At 36.4% G+C, this 13,537-nt stretch overlaps 1 long non-coding RNA gene across 5 annotated transcripts in view; it reads left to right on the top strand.

Moving 5' to 3' along the window:
- Positions 1 to 13,537, top strand: part of LOC146437688 (uncharacterized) — a 59,909-nt gene that overhangs the window by 41,584 nt on the left and 4,788 nt on the right. For 3 of the 5 annotated variants that reach the window (XR_014851493.1, XR_014851491.1, XR_014851495.1), the window contains 2 exons: positions 311 to 459; positions 4,074 to 4,185. This is a non-coding gene — a long non-coding RNA (uncharacterized LOC146437688). Of the gene's footprint in view, positions 1 to 310; positions 460 to 3,259; positions 3,566 to 4,073; positions 4,186 to 4,916; positions 5,040 to 13,537 lie in introns of those variants that run through there. The other 2 variants (XR_014851496.1, XR_014851494.1) reach the window with 2 other exon arrangements.

Here is a 13,537-nt window from a genome sequence, read left to right as displayed (position 1 = left end):
TAAGGAATGGGATAGGCCTGATCTCTGTGCTAGGAGATGAGCAGTTAATGCAAGCAGATTGAGTGAACAGGTGCTTCCATATGGCTGAAGTGAGATTTATCCCTGAGGCAAACGGAAGTAGGGATGCTGAAGGCTTCTGCAGGATGGGCTGTGTTTTTACAGATTGTTCTAGTAAGACTCTTATTGTCACTCTGAGGATATCCTGTGACCCAGAGGCACGTGACCTCTCTGTGATAAGGACAATTCTGTATAGACAAATGTGAGATCATTAATGCACTTTTTAATGTTTCTTTGTTGCATGTCTGTGGAGTTTCTCAGCTGGAGGGAGCCTGGTGAACAGAGCCCTGTGTGACCAATGAGCTGTCGTGGAACATCTGGAGCCTCAATACCTGCATCTCCACTGAAAATAGTCTGGGTACCTGTGTCTCAATGAAACTTCAGACCACACACCTAGAAAAGGTTATCCTGTCATTTCTGCTAAATTGGCTGCTGGCTTATTTTTTCACACTGCTTTTTTTTGTGCTTAGGTAATTCTGATCTGTCAAAATCTACTCAGTTACATTCTGCCTAATTTTTCCTTAATACAAGCTCAAGTCAGACAGCTACTTTTACAGATGATGCTGCACTAATTTTCCTTTCTTTTAGGTTCTTTCCAGTTTCAAACACTCTTGTCAGTAAGTTCATTGACGTGGCGTTAAAGTAATAATTACTACTCCTTAAACAAATATCAGTCTTTAAAATAGCAATCATAGAGTAATAACAAATACTATTCCTGAAGTCAGGGACTCTCTTGCCCTTGGGAACTGTATGACAGTGCCAGGATGCAGTGGCTCAAGATGTCCCTTCAGTGCAAGTGTGATTGTGGCATTCCATTAATATTTGTTTGTGATAGAATCAACACAACAGAGCTTGAACCAAATACTGAGAAAATGTGATTTGTGGACACATTGAAGCAACTGAATAATTCAGTCTGTCCCAAAGCTGAGGATAGACTGGAAAACTTTTTTTTTTTTTTTTTTAATTTCCAGACAGGGAAATGTAATCAAAAGTTGTCATCCAAGTGTATCTTCTAGTTACCTTGTATTTACTACATCTTGCAAGTGTAATTGAAACCCGTCACCAAAAATCATCATCTTTTGCTGATTTCAAATGCAAGGAACAACTTGCTGTAGGTCAGTTTTGGTCATTATTAAATGTAAGTAACTGGTGATAATATTCATATTTTTATCAGCAATAAATGCCTTTGACTGTAGTAATAAGTGTTCTTTTGACTAGATATTGAAAATCAGAAATTATCTCTCAAGTAGTTTACTGGCACACTGTAGATTTCAAATCATACAGTGCAGATTTTATTTCTGAGGAGTGCAACTTGTTGTGTGATTTATAGTGCTGACAACACTAAGCTCAGCAAATGCATTAAGTGCTGCAACTTCCTTTTGAGAAAAAATAGTGCTTTATGTTATCAAAGAGTCATAAAACTTGCAATCATAAACCTATCTGTTGCTGTTAGCTAATCAGACTCATTCTTCCATGGATAATATTTTCAGATAGAGTTTTAGTAAATGGCATGTTTTATTGCTTTTGGAACACAAGAACCATCTTTTCCTTGATGATTCACCAACAGGGCACATGAACAAGTCTCTTGAGAATATGTAAATCTTTGAAGTGAAAACATGTTGCCTTCTTTCACTGCGTAAATTCATTTAAAAATTCAATTTCATTGTTAATGAATAAAATAAAAAGGAAAGCTCTTGAATTAGGAAAAGAATTATGGTCAAGGTCAAAATTAGTACTCAAAGCTGTCAGCAACCCTGAAGACATAAGATTTGCATGAACACTTCTGCTATTGCCAGTTTCCATTTAGTTGCTTTGGCATTCCTGTCCCATGGTATTAGACTGGCTTTCAGTTTTTGAACTTCTCCTAGAAAACTTAGTGCATTCAGCAGACAGTCAAATGAAGGGAGACAGGGAAAGTGTGGTAAAGGAATTTGCTCATTTTCTTCCTTAAAGAAAAAGTGTTGGGACATCCTAATTGAAAATGCAGACCTGGCTGGTGAGCAGTGAAATACACCACAAAACAAAGGTGCTGTCCTATAAACCATTCCCTTTCTTCTGTTATCTCTCCCATCTTCTTGCTTTTCACCTTTCCTGTGACAGGGACAAAGATGGAAATGAAGGTGAAGTACTGGCCTTTGACTGCTTTACTGAATGAAATGTATTCTGAGTGCTTGAGGTGAAGGAAGCCAGCCGGAGAATGAACAGTGTCATCAAAATATTAACAGTGTTTCTGTGTTTATTCTGCAAGTTATTATTTAATAACTCTAAATTATTAGTGCAATTGTATCCATATTAAATACAAGTAATTTTATTGACATTTTATTAGAAAACCAGCTTTATTAAGACTGGGAATAATTGTCCCAGGTTATTTATCTCAGTTTAATAGTACAACAGCACACATGTGTACAATGTGTATTCTCATTATTAAAGGCTCTTAGTACAAATATTTAAATCTCTAATAACTGGGGACCTGACATTTATTAGAATGTAGGCTTGGGGAGGGCTAAATAATGCTTTTTGTGTAACTTGACAGCATTAAAATAAAAGTTTCACTAATTCCATTACTGGAATGTCTTAATGAAAAATTGCAAAGAGATGCAACTTGAATTTATACTTTACTTCCATCTTCTGAGTCTGAAATGTATTATGGTTGCATTTGCTCAAATATATGGAGCAAAAAAAAAAAAAAAAAGGATCTTAATATATTTTTCCCCTTACCAATGCAGGGAAAATTGATGTGAGTTCATTTAGACAGTAGCATCTAAGTATCTCTGCTTAGAGATAGAGTTAGTGCTAAATGTGCCTGGCTGATAGGTAGATAGTCACAGAGATTCTCTGTTCTGGAAAAACTCAGAGCAGAATCCTATAAACTGAAATTTAGGATTACATCCTTCTGCATATTCTTCTGGTTTTCTGCTCCCAGATAGAGAGGATAGTGGGCTGATAGAGAGTTCCTAAAGAATCTTAAATGCCAGTATCAGGAGATAAAAGCACATCAGGATATTCTTGGTATTTTTGTCCCATTTAAATTGAAAGATGGAGTTCTCTTAGGCTGTTGCTCCATAGAAGAGCATGTATTGACAAATGCCACTCTGTTAATGCTTTCTGACAATAACAGCGCTTTGTGCCAATTTCTGCTGCCAATAATAATGATTGTCTGCTACAGCAAACAACTAATGAATGTCTCCAAATGACCTTTTAGCAACTACTGTCAACATTAACTACCCTGCAGCATTTTCACCTTCCCTGGAAATTGCTGGTGTTTCATTTGGAGTGTGTAAAGGTAACTGAGGTAAGGACAACTGATCTGTGTTAGTTTGAATGGCATTGCCACTGGTCTAGTTCTGCATCTTGTGATGAACACTCGAGGTTATAATGACACATGACTTCTAGGGATGGGCAAAGATGCTTGCCTGTGTGCAAGTTTCTCTCATGAAGGCAATAAAAACCACACAAGGGTGTTCTGACCTGTGCAAACAGGGAATAGTAGCTTTAGAGACTACTGGATTGCGTGACGATCATGTTGTTCAGGCTCCCTTGAAATAACCACAAGCATGCAGCTTCCTAGAAAATATAACGAAAAATATGCTAAAGGAACTGAAGCTGGAATTGGGGAGTTAAATTTTCAGATGAATGACAGACTTTCTGTGGGACCAATTAACCATTCTTTATCATGGTAGTTTTTGCCATCTGTACAGTGTGAGCCAACCTGATTCCCAAGCACCTATATTTAGCTTCCAGCTCAAAATGACAATACAGTACAAATATTTGAGGGTAAGGAATAAGCTCCCTTGGATTTGAAAGAACACAAACATCGCACCCTATTGCTTAGAGATCTGCTCTCTCGAGGCTTATGTCAGAAGGCCACTTTTCTTAAAACTCTACATGTGTAATATGTATTTATAACTCAATATGTGTGAAGTGTTTGCATAGTGTAGCATGGGCTGCTCTGAACATCAGCTCTTGAAGTGCATTTTTCTCACAAAGCCAAGAAATTATGTTGTTCTTTTTGTCAGACAGGGGAAAACACAGCTGTACCAGTATATGGAGATGATGGCTTTACAGTGACAGAACCAGACTTCAGGGAACACTGAATTTCCCAGCTTCCTATCAGCAGCCCAGACACAGGTTAGTATCCTGGCTTTTTATGCCACCACCTTCATAACCTCTCTGCTCTGGATGATGCTTCACACCCCCAGCACTGGGCTTCAGTAATTTATAAGCATGTAATACATGTAAATTGTTATCCTCTGTGGGGAACTGTGTAGTATAACTGAATCCTTACAGTACTGCTTGCTTTATGGAAATTGTTCAAACACTTCTGCTTTAATAATGTAAGGCAGCTGTTGGGCATGGAAATCACATTCCTAAACACCAGAATTTAATAGCATTTTAGCAGTTAAAAGACAGTATTTTTAGTGGTTAATTTCAGCTTGGTGTTGCTATTACACTAATAGAAAATAAAGAAGTGTGTCTTCCCTTCCCCCATAGTCCCCAAAGAGAAAACTGAAAACCTTTGATATGATTTCTCTCTGCAACATAAAAAAAGAAAATTCCCAAATAAAGTGGCATTTAGTGTTGTGGTACACAATATAAGAAAGCACACTGTAAATTAATTATTCTCTGCAGACTACATTATTATGAGATTGAGATAAGCTCTGACCTTTGCTGCATCCATTTGCATAATACAGCACAGAGTACCATGCCATTGTGTATTCTTCATCATCAACGTGTGCTGCTACTGATACTAAAATGTGTTCACTTTAAATATTCCATTGTGTGAATTTTAATTGCAAATATATTCATGTTAATTGTTGGACCAAAGTAGTGCTGAGTACAGTTTATCTCTTAATACACAGTGGCTTTTGACACCTGAAAGACAGCTAGGAGTGGGACTGGATATTGAGAGCACAGGATATTGACCATAAAGAGTCCATAGAAATATTATGCTTAACTTGAGGAATTCCTGCAGAATAAAATGTTAACACCAACTTTCACTATTCAAAGTTCTCTTTTTTTCTCCAAACCCAAAAGAGGAACAGAGTTATACTTGCAGGAATTAATCTCCTTGTTATGTACATGACTTAGCTTGAAAGAGGTGGGTTAAATGATGGAGTTTTTATTCAGCATGTGCAGACAGAATGAAAACAGTTAAGAAATATTGTTTACTAGTAGAGTAGGGTATTTTAAAGACAGATAGTAAAATGGTATGCAGGACTGGCTGCTTGGCAAATAACCACAATGGACAGATGGTTTTTCATTATCTGTTATGTAGAAATACAAGGTTTGTAACAGTGTGTTTTGTATTGATGCTTATTCATCTGTGAGAGAGTAATTTTCAGGCTGCTTGTCCAGAAAACATTCTAAATCTTCCTTTGCATCTGCAGAACATCTGCTTAAACTAGGATTGTCAGTGTCAATGTTTTATTTCTAGTAAGCTACAGGCTGTCCTAATGTCTTCCCAAAGCCAAATAAATGAGTATAAAATAGGATTTGAGGGCTGGGATCCAGGGTTTACTGTCTATGTGCATTCTTTTTGCAGGCTGTGTAAAATCTTACTCCATACTCACTCTACTCCTCGTAACAAATAATGCCAACAATTAACATGGAAAAAATCAGCTTCTCTTTGTAATAGTTTGCAAGTGGTGGGGGAAGATACATTTCGTTTAGGCATTCATGTAACCAATACATTTGATGGCAAGAAACATTGTAAACAATAAGGCCAAGTTGTAAACATGCCTCAGTTGATTACCCTGGACAGGGAGGCTGAGGATGTCACATCTACAAGACTTAAAAATTCAGAAGTTATCAATTACAGTTTCTATTCCAAAGCTTCAGTGTGGATGTTACACAGGATAAGGTGCATATTTCAGATCTTTTAGGCAATCATTTTTCTTTAATTTTTCCTGTGCCAATAATATTGTTGTTTTGGTTCAATTATCCCACCCCTTGCTTTTGACTTCCACTCTTTCTGATACCTCTTGGAAGTGTAAGCCAATGCAACAAGCTTTGAGGGAACATATGAAAGAGTCCAGTGGTTGCCTAATGTTTATAATATTTACAAGGGCTGTAGAGAACTCAGGATAAATCTCTCTGAAGTAGACACAGGTATCCCATCTGCAGGGGAGAATACCAGTTCTTGCATAGTGTTTTTAACTTTGCTGATTTCATCCTGCCATTTCTACTGTGAGAGATATAGAAGATTAAGAGAAATGTTGTTAACTGTACCATGCTGTAAAGTGAATGTAATTCATCCAAGTTTTTTCAAAATATAGCTGAGTGTAACTGTATTCTATTTCCTAAAAATCAGAAATATTTCTGCAGCATGATCATTTCACCTTATCCAATTCTTTTGGATAATTTCACTCTTAGTTCCATTCAAAACTTTGCTGTGAGACACATCACTGTGCTCATGGGCCATCCAGCTTCCAGAATAATCTCCATTAACGTAGTTGTTTGTGTGTAACCAGTTCTTTCATCTAGACTGAAATGTTTTCTCCTGTTTTAGAGACATGAGTAAACCCTGAGATAGCTAATTTTTTATTTCTTCCTAAGCAACTTTGCATAGTTGTCTCCTGTTCTTCTTCTTCTTTTTTTTTTTTTTTTTTTTTTGGTAAATCTGTAGTAATTCTGCCTAAGATGAAAGAAAGGGAAAATAGTGGGAAATCATTAGAACAAGAGAGTCAGTCAATCAGCTCCAACTTTAGGATTCATAATTTTGGGTACTATTTTCAAAATTGTAAATGCTAAATGTAGACGATTATATAAACTAGGTCAGAGTAGGGTTTTTTTCATTTTGGGAAGGCTTGACCTTATTCCACCTTCAGAGTCTGTGTTTTGAGGGGTGTTGCTCTTGAAAGAATGGCCACCATTCTCACCTGAACTTTTCTAACTATTGAATACAATGATCTCTTCTACCTGTCTTGGCTCAGCATGGACTTTTAATTTTCCTGTGAACCTTTCTCCCATGTTAAGGGTTTAGTTATTTACATCTTCCCACTGCAAAGAATATTGCCTTCCACATCTTACTTTGGTCAAGGGTCGGTTTATAAACATGTGGAATGAAACTTTTGCATCCAAACACAAAGTAACTGTTTTTCCTATGGACTATTTTGAAAATTCTTGGGAATAATTTTCAAAATTTCAAATAGAAGAAAGAACCAGTAGCACAAAGTTCATACATGAATTAGTGTTCTACTGTATTCATTGAAAATGAGAATTCTAATTAGTAGAATTAATGTTCTACTACTTTTCTTCTATAAAGTAGTAGAAACTTTTCTACTATTATATCCTTTGAAAATAAGTCTGTCTTTGTACACACAAAATTATACTAATTTATAAAATTATATATATAGTTATAAATGCTGATCCATAGAGAATGTTATACACAGGAAGTACCAAAAGTTTCATTAATCCTTAGAAAAACAAATCTTGAAAAGGACAGAAATTACCATTTCATGCTATTTGCAAGACACTATTTTATAGTATTTTGCTCATTCCTTTAACTGCTTTATGACTGGGGATATAGACTTTCAGCAAAGAAACAGAATTCTGGAAAGCTTTTGAAAAATGAAAATTTAATTAGTGCTTTGATCAGAGGCAATTTCAGGTATTTTGCTTTTTCTGTTGGATGTGTGAACACTCCTTAGAAATTTATTTCTGTCTATGATTACAGCATGAGGAGATCAAATTTATACTTGCCATATGTGATTTAATGTTGCTTTAAATGTAGTGATCCTCAAAAACAAGTATGTTTCAGAACTCATAATAGTGTGAACATTAGACAGACTTCCTAAATGAGGGTGGTAGTTACCCAGCAATTTCCTTCTGTGTTAATTGGAATAAACAGCTCATCAAGCCAACCTGAAATTTTAAGGTAATGACATTGTTTCTTCTGGAGGTTTTCTCAGCATGATGTGTACAGCCTTGTGGTTATTAGTACAGCAGATAACTGAGTTTTCTTGGCACTTATTCCAGCTATTTGCTCTGCTGGAATTTTACAGATACATATTACTGCCAAGCACTATTACCACCCTGAGAATGTCCTTGACAAATTGGCCTGCTGAATGCACATAGAAAAGAAAGCCTATCAACTGATTTCACCTTAGTTCTGTAATCTGAAATTTTATGTTATTTATAACGAGATTGTTCTGGAACCTGAGGATCTTAAGAGTGTTGAATCAAGAGGAAATATGAATTTTTTAAAATGCAATTATTTTTTTTTTGCTTTTGGGACGTAAAAAATCACTTTTGTTATTTCATTGCTTAAATTCAGCTGAAATATCAGTCTGGGGTTTGTGACAGTATATTTATATATGGTTGTGCTCCTCTTTCAAGGTAGCCTAATTTGTCAAAACAAACTTTGTTGGTTATGGAGCAAAGAGTGTGGTGAGATAACTTCTCTTGTGGGCAAATGCAGATGTCAAGTACTGTTATCAGAGTTCTCTCATGTGTACACTTAAAACTTAAGTACCCTCAGGATCTGGCTTTTGATGGTTCATGTGCCAAGTAGTGATCAATGAGGCTCAAAAATGCTTCAAGACCTTGATAACATGATAGCAAATACTAATGAAATAATTATTGCAGAGATTAAGAGATTCTGATTAGTTTTAAGAGCAATACTGCAGCAGTCAAATGAAAAGATATTAATATTACAGGGATTTGAGGTACTTTAATTTCTAGCACTTCATTTCATTTGGGACTTCCTACAGGAGAATTATTTTCATGTGGTAATTAACTCTCATTTCAGGTGTACCTTAAACTAAATGTAAGCAATTTTTTCCCTCCCTTTCCCTCTCCAGTTCTTATCATTTATCTGAAAATTGGTACGACTGAAGTCAATGCTTCCATTTAAGTAACATTGCATTCTTTTTCTCTGCATTTGTAGCTAAGTTTAGATTTACTTTTATTTGATTTATGATTTAATTCATGGTCACATACCTCCAAAGAATTTCACAGCTTTTTACCTTGGACTAAACTGCATTCTGCCTTTTACATTCAGTTTCATCCAGTGGATTTCAGAAAACCCCAGTTAGCTGAAGATGTCTTTTTTGAAACCACTTTTAGCACTTGGTACAAATAACCACTTCAAGACTTAAAAAACACACCGCCATCATTTGAAATCTTAAATCAATTTATGTGTGATCCAATGGTTGACTGTATTGTGAGCTGCATGTGTCGAATTATTTTCTTGCTCTGGCATCTCTTGGCTTTCAAAGCGTTAAGGCTAAAAATTCACCCATGCCCATTTTTCCTTTAGAAAGTATGTTCCTGTGAATTCTGTGCTAACTGTGGGACATTCAGAGGACTGGAGCTGACAAATTATTAAGTTCTGTCCTGAATCTGACTCTTCAGTCTGATTGTGATGCACACAGAACCAGCTTAATAACTGTGTAGTACAAACATGTTGCAAGGAAAACAATCAGCTTCTACCCATCTGGCCCGTGTATTTTGCAGATTGAAAGGAGAAAAGTAATTTCTTGCATTGAGGACAACACTTTCTGATGAAAAATGAACAAAATCACTCCCTGAACAGAGCACTAGTCACAGTTTTGCCTGGTTGCAAAAGCAGCAATTATAAAATGGACTCCTTTTGCTTTACTTGCAGCACAACTTTTCTGCCAGTGTAGCACCCATTAAATTTTTGGGCAAGGCAAGGTGATCTCTTGGAGAATATGCAGGAGGAAAAACCCAGAATTCCCAGATTCAGAAAATGTCTTTTTATACAGCCAGAATCAGGAGATAGTGGCTGTTTCATCACTTGCTGTCCTGCAGTGAAATACTGCCTTCTTAAATGCACAACCACCAATTTAATGTGAAATTGTCTTAAATTTGTAGAGCTTCGCAATGGCCAATTATTTTTATGAGTATCATTAAATGTTTATTGTTGGCAGTTATTGTTTACTGTTAATGATGATGACTCTCTATCTGTCTGTAGAGAAACAGCCACAATTATTTATCCTGCTGTGTTAGTGTATTCTGCATCTGTGGTCAGCGGAAATCAAATTGGAAAATAGCCACTAAACTTATATTTGGAGGAAAAATTTACATGTGCTCTTTTACAGTAACAGGAAGGACAACAACTGTTCTTTGACATGAATCATTGCAATTCGTTTTTAATGGCAAATATGCATGAGTTTTCATAATATGCAGTGATAAAATCTTTGTTTACATCAGTAATTTTTTAATATTGATTCATGAAAATAATTTTATATTATTTTATTAGTGAGAAAACATAAATTTGTTTTCAAGTACTTTTTGAAAGGCTAAAAAATGAGGCAGTTTGTCATTTAACCCAAAATGAAGTTAATGGGGTTTTGCAAATAGAAGAGAAAAAACTTGCTAAATTATTAACACTTCTTTTTCTCAAGTTTCAGAGAGCAGATTTGTTACTCTGACACTACCAGAGTGTTTTCTTTACACTCTCTGATAAATATAATGATCTTTGTGAGCTTGGGTGCTAAGGCAGTTTGGAGTTACTTATTTCTATACCTTACTTAAAATCTTTTGTAGCTGGATAAAATTTGCATAACTCATCACAGATAACTTCACTGCTTTAACAAATGCTTTAAATTGAATTTAAGAGTTTCTGCAACAGAAAATGCTTAGACAACCCTTTTGTCCTAATATCCAATCTTTAATGATATAAAGAACCACAACACAATTAGATAACAATGCAATCTAGCTGCTGAACTTATAATGATGTGGAGTCTGGACCAAAAGGCAGTAATGATGTTTTTGAAACCAGTAGTCATAGAAATTATAAAAGCTGGAGTTGCTTTGTATTCCTGAAGACATTCTAGTGGAAGTAAGAATGAAGGGATTTTAAAGAACCACCTCTCATAAGAACATTCTGAAGTCTCAATTTTAATCAGTGCTTCTATTTTTTTAAAAATATTTTTAATTTTTTTTTTTGTGAAATTAGTTGTGGAGAGGAAGATCTTGGTGTCCTCACACATTCACTGGCTTCAGAATGAAGAACAAGACCTGCAGGGTCAGCATCTGAGATTTTGCTTTGTTTCTGTCCCTGAGCCTGTTCTATTGCTTGTGTTTCTGACTCTGAGACTCTGAGAGGTAAATGCTTTTACGCAGCTCCACACCTCAAAGCAGGAAGTGTGAGAGTTTGGTTTCTGCTTTTGTTTGGCCATTTAAAAAAAAATTATTAAAAATGAATGATCCCAGAGGCAGATTTTATGGCCTTTCCTTTTACATTTTTAATGTTAATTGACCAATTCCAATATGAATGAAAAGTTACTTGAAAAGAAACACAAGGTCATGTTTTCTGCAAGGAAAAAGTTCCTCATGTAATCTTTCCTACCCCTGTAGGGAGAGTATAGGTCAAGTTTTCTACTTGCTTATTCTGCCCAGTCAGTGTCAGGGGATATGGCCTTCTCCTCTCAATTGCTTTTCTGGTTTTCTGCTAGGGAGCATAGTTAATCACATGTTCTCTTCCCAGCTCTCTTCATTTGGCCTGTGTGTGGAATCATATATCAGAAAGGGTCTTGTCCACTCTCCCTGGACACTTTAGTTGCTTAGCTTTATTTCAAGTGTCATTAAAATGTTGATTCCATCTCCAATGAGTCTGTGATACCAGCCTTCATCATCCACTTACTAATTGCTGGAAAAAATGGTGCTGTTTTTACCATTAGCTTTCTAAATGTCTGCAAACTGATTTAAATACCTTCCTTCAAATATTTTCCTGTTACTCCTGTCTGGTGTTATGCCAAAACTAAGCAATCCCAGTGCTCAGGTGTCTTATGTTTGAGACTGCATCCCAACACTGTGACCACAGCTCTCTTACGGTTTTCTTCTGTTTCCTAATGCTTAATTAATCCTTGGTTTTAATTTCAGATTACAAACTCTGCAGTGGTTACTAAATGTTTGTGGGTTTTTACAGCAGAGTCCAGTTAGGTACTGGGAATATATTAAAGCAATCCCCACAGTGAAGCAGGCAAAGTGGAGAACTCTGCTTCAGCTGTGTTCTTCAGGGGGATTCCTGGGGATAAAGCTGCAGCAGTATTGGAGACCTGCCTGGAAGATTTGTTTGTGTTATTGGATATATTTAGTGTCCTCCAGCCCAGGCATGGGTTTTACTCATGTTATTTAAATATGGAATTAGTTCAGAACATTTCCAAGACCAAGTTCTTAATGTCGTAAAGAATTTAACCCCCTATGACATAATTGTAGTTAATCTGGGGAACAAATCCTACAAACAGACCTCCCCATAACTGAAGATTGGTCTTTACATGCAGTATGCAGAACACTTTGCATCCACAGATCTCTTGGGGAGCGTGTGGAAAACTTATTGCAATCTGAGGGCTCTTAAAGGTCTTCCTGAGAGGTGTGCAGTTGCTCTGTGCTGGTACTCCTGCATATTTGTGGGTTTGGGGTTTTTTTCCCAGACTCATGGATTGTGACTTATTTCTCCCAGTACTTGTGATTGTTGTGCTTTGAGCTTGATGACTGAAGACAGTAACTGTAGCACTTGCTCTGTTAGATCAGATTTAGAGAAGTGAAGCATGTTGTTGGGATGTAATTCCTTCTGTGTAAATTCGAGTTAAGGTTAATGTCATATAAGCTCCACTGTTATCCTTTCTAAGTCATGAGCCATGCAGCAAAGAGCATTAGAAAAGCTTCATTTGATCCTGGCTCTTGGGTCTTTGGGGAGAACAAATAACAGAGGATTGAGGGAAAGAGTGCGTTGTTAGAGTTTGGCAGGAAAATTGGCAACCTAAGGCTTAAGGAACTGTCACTGATGAAAGACAAGCAACTGAATGTGTCTTTCTGATTGAAAGACATGAGGTTTTAATGAATTTTATCCCTTGGTATCTGAAAGGTCAGCTTAACACTCAAGTTTAACACTGAATAATGTGATGGAAAGTGATAACACTTGGATAGAACAGGTTAAAGTGCTGTTGCATTGGTTCTATTTCTTGTCCCATTACTTCTTCCTTTTAGCTTGGTAATTGCAAGAGAATTTAGTCTTTTCATCTCTGTCTCACGCTAAATGCAGTGAGACAACCAAACTTTCTGATTTTCTGAAATAGCTGAGCTTTTCTGTATGTCTGTGTTTGCAATCCACTGTTGCCTGCAGAGAGAGATTTCTTAAACCTCTCAGCAAGACAGCATAACCTCCCCCACTGTGTATGGCCGAATGCTAAATGCTTCTAATTGAAAGGAATGACCAAATGGACAGTGAGGCAGGAACCTGCACATCAGTGTATTCAGACTGCTTTAATATCTTTGCTGTCCCAAAGTGTTGACAATGCAGCATGAAGCTGAGTTATGTGTCACACCACGAAGTGAGGGGCTGCACTGTCAGATGGAAAAATCATCAAGGGACTCAGCCATTATCCTGTGATCTTCAAATAATCTCTTAAATTAAAAACATTTGGAATATGTTGATAACTGGTTTGTATTTTAAGCAGTATTCTGTTTATTTACTGTCAACTAATGATGACTTTGAAGTCACTTGAAGCAT

This window comes from Lichenostomus cassidix, chromosome 4 (genome assembly GCF_008360975.1).
Source record: "Lichenostomus cassidix isolate B80296 chromosome 4, HeHo_3.0, whole genome shotgun sequence".
In the NCBI taxonomy this organism is placed as follows: domain Eukaryota; kingdom Metazoa; phylum Chordata; class Aves; order Passeriformes; family Meliphagidae; genus Lichenostomus; species Lichenostomus cassidix.
This window is presented reverse-complemented; position numbering and strand designations above follow the sequence as displayed.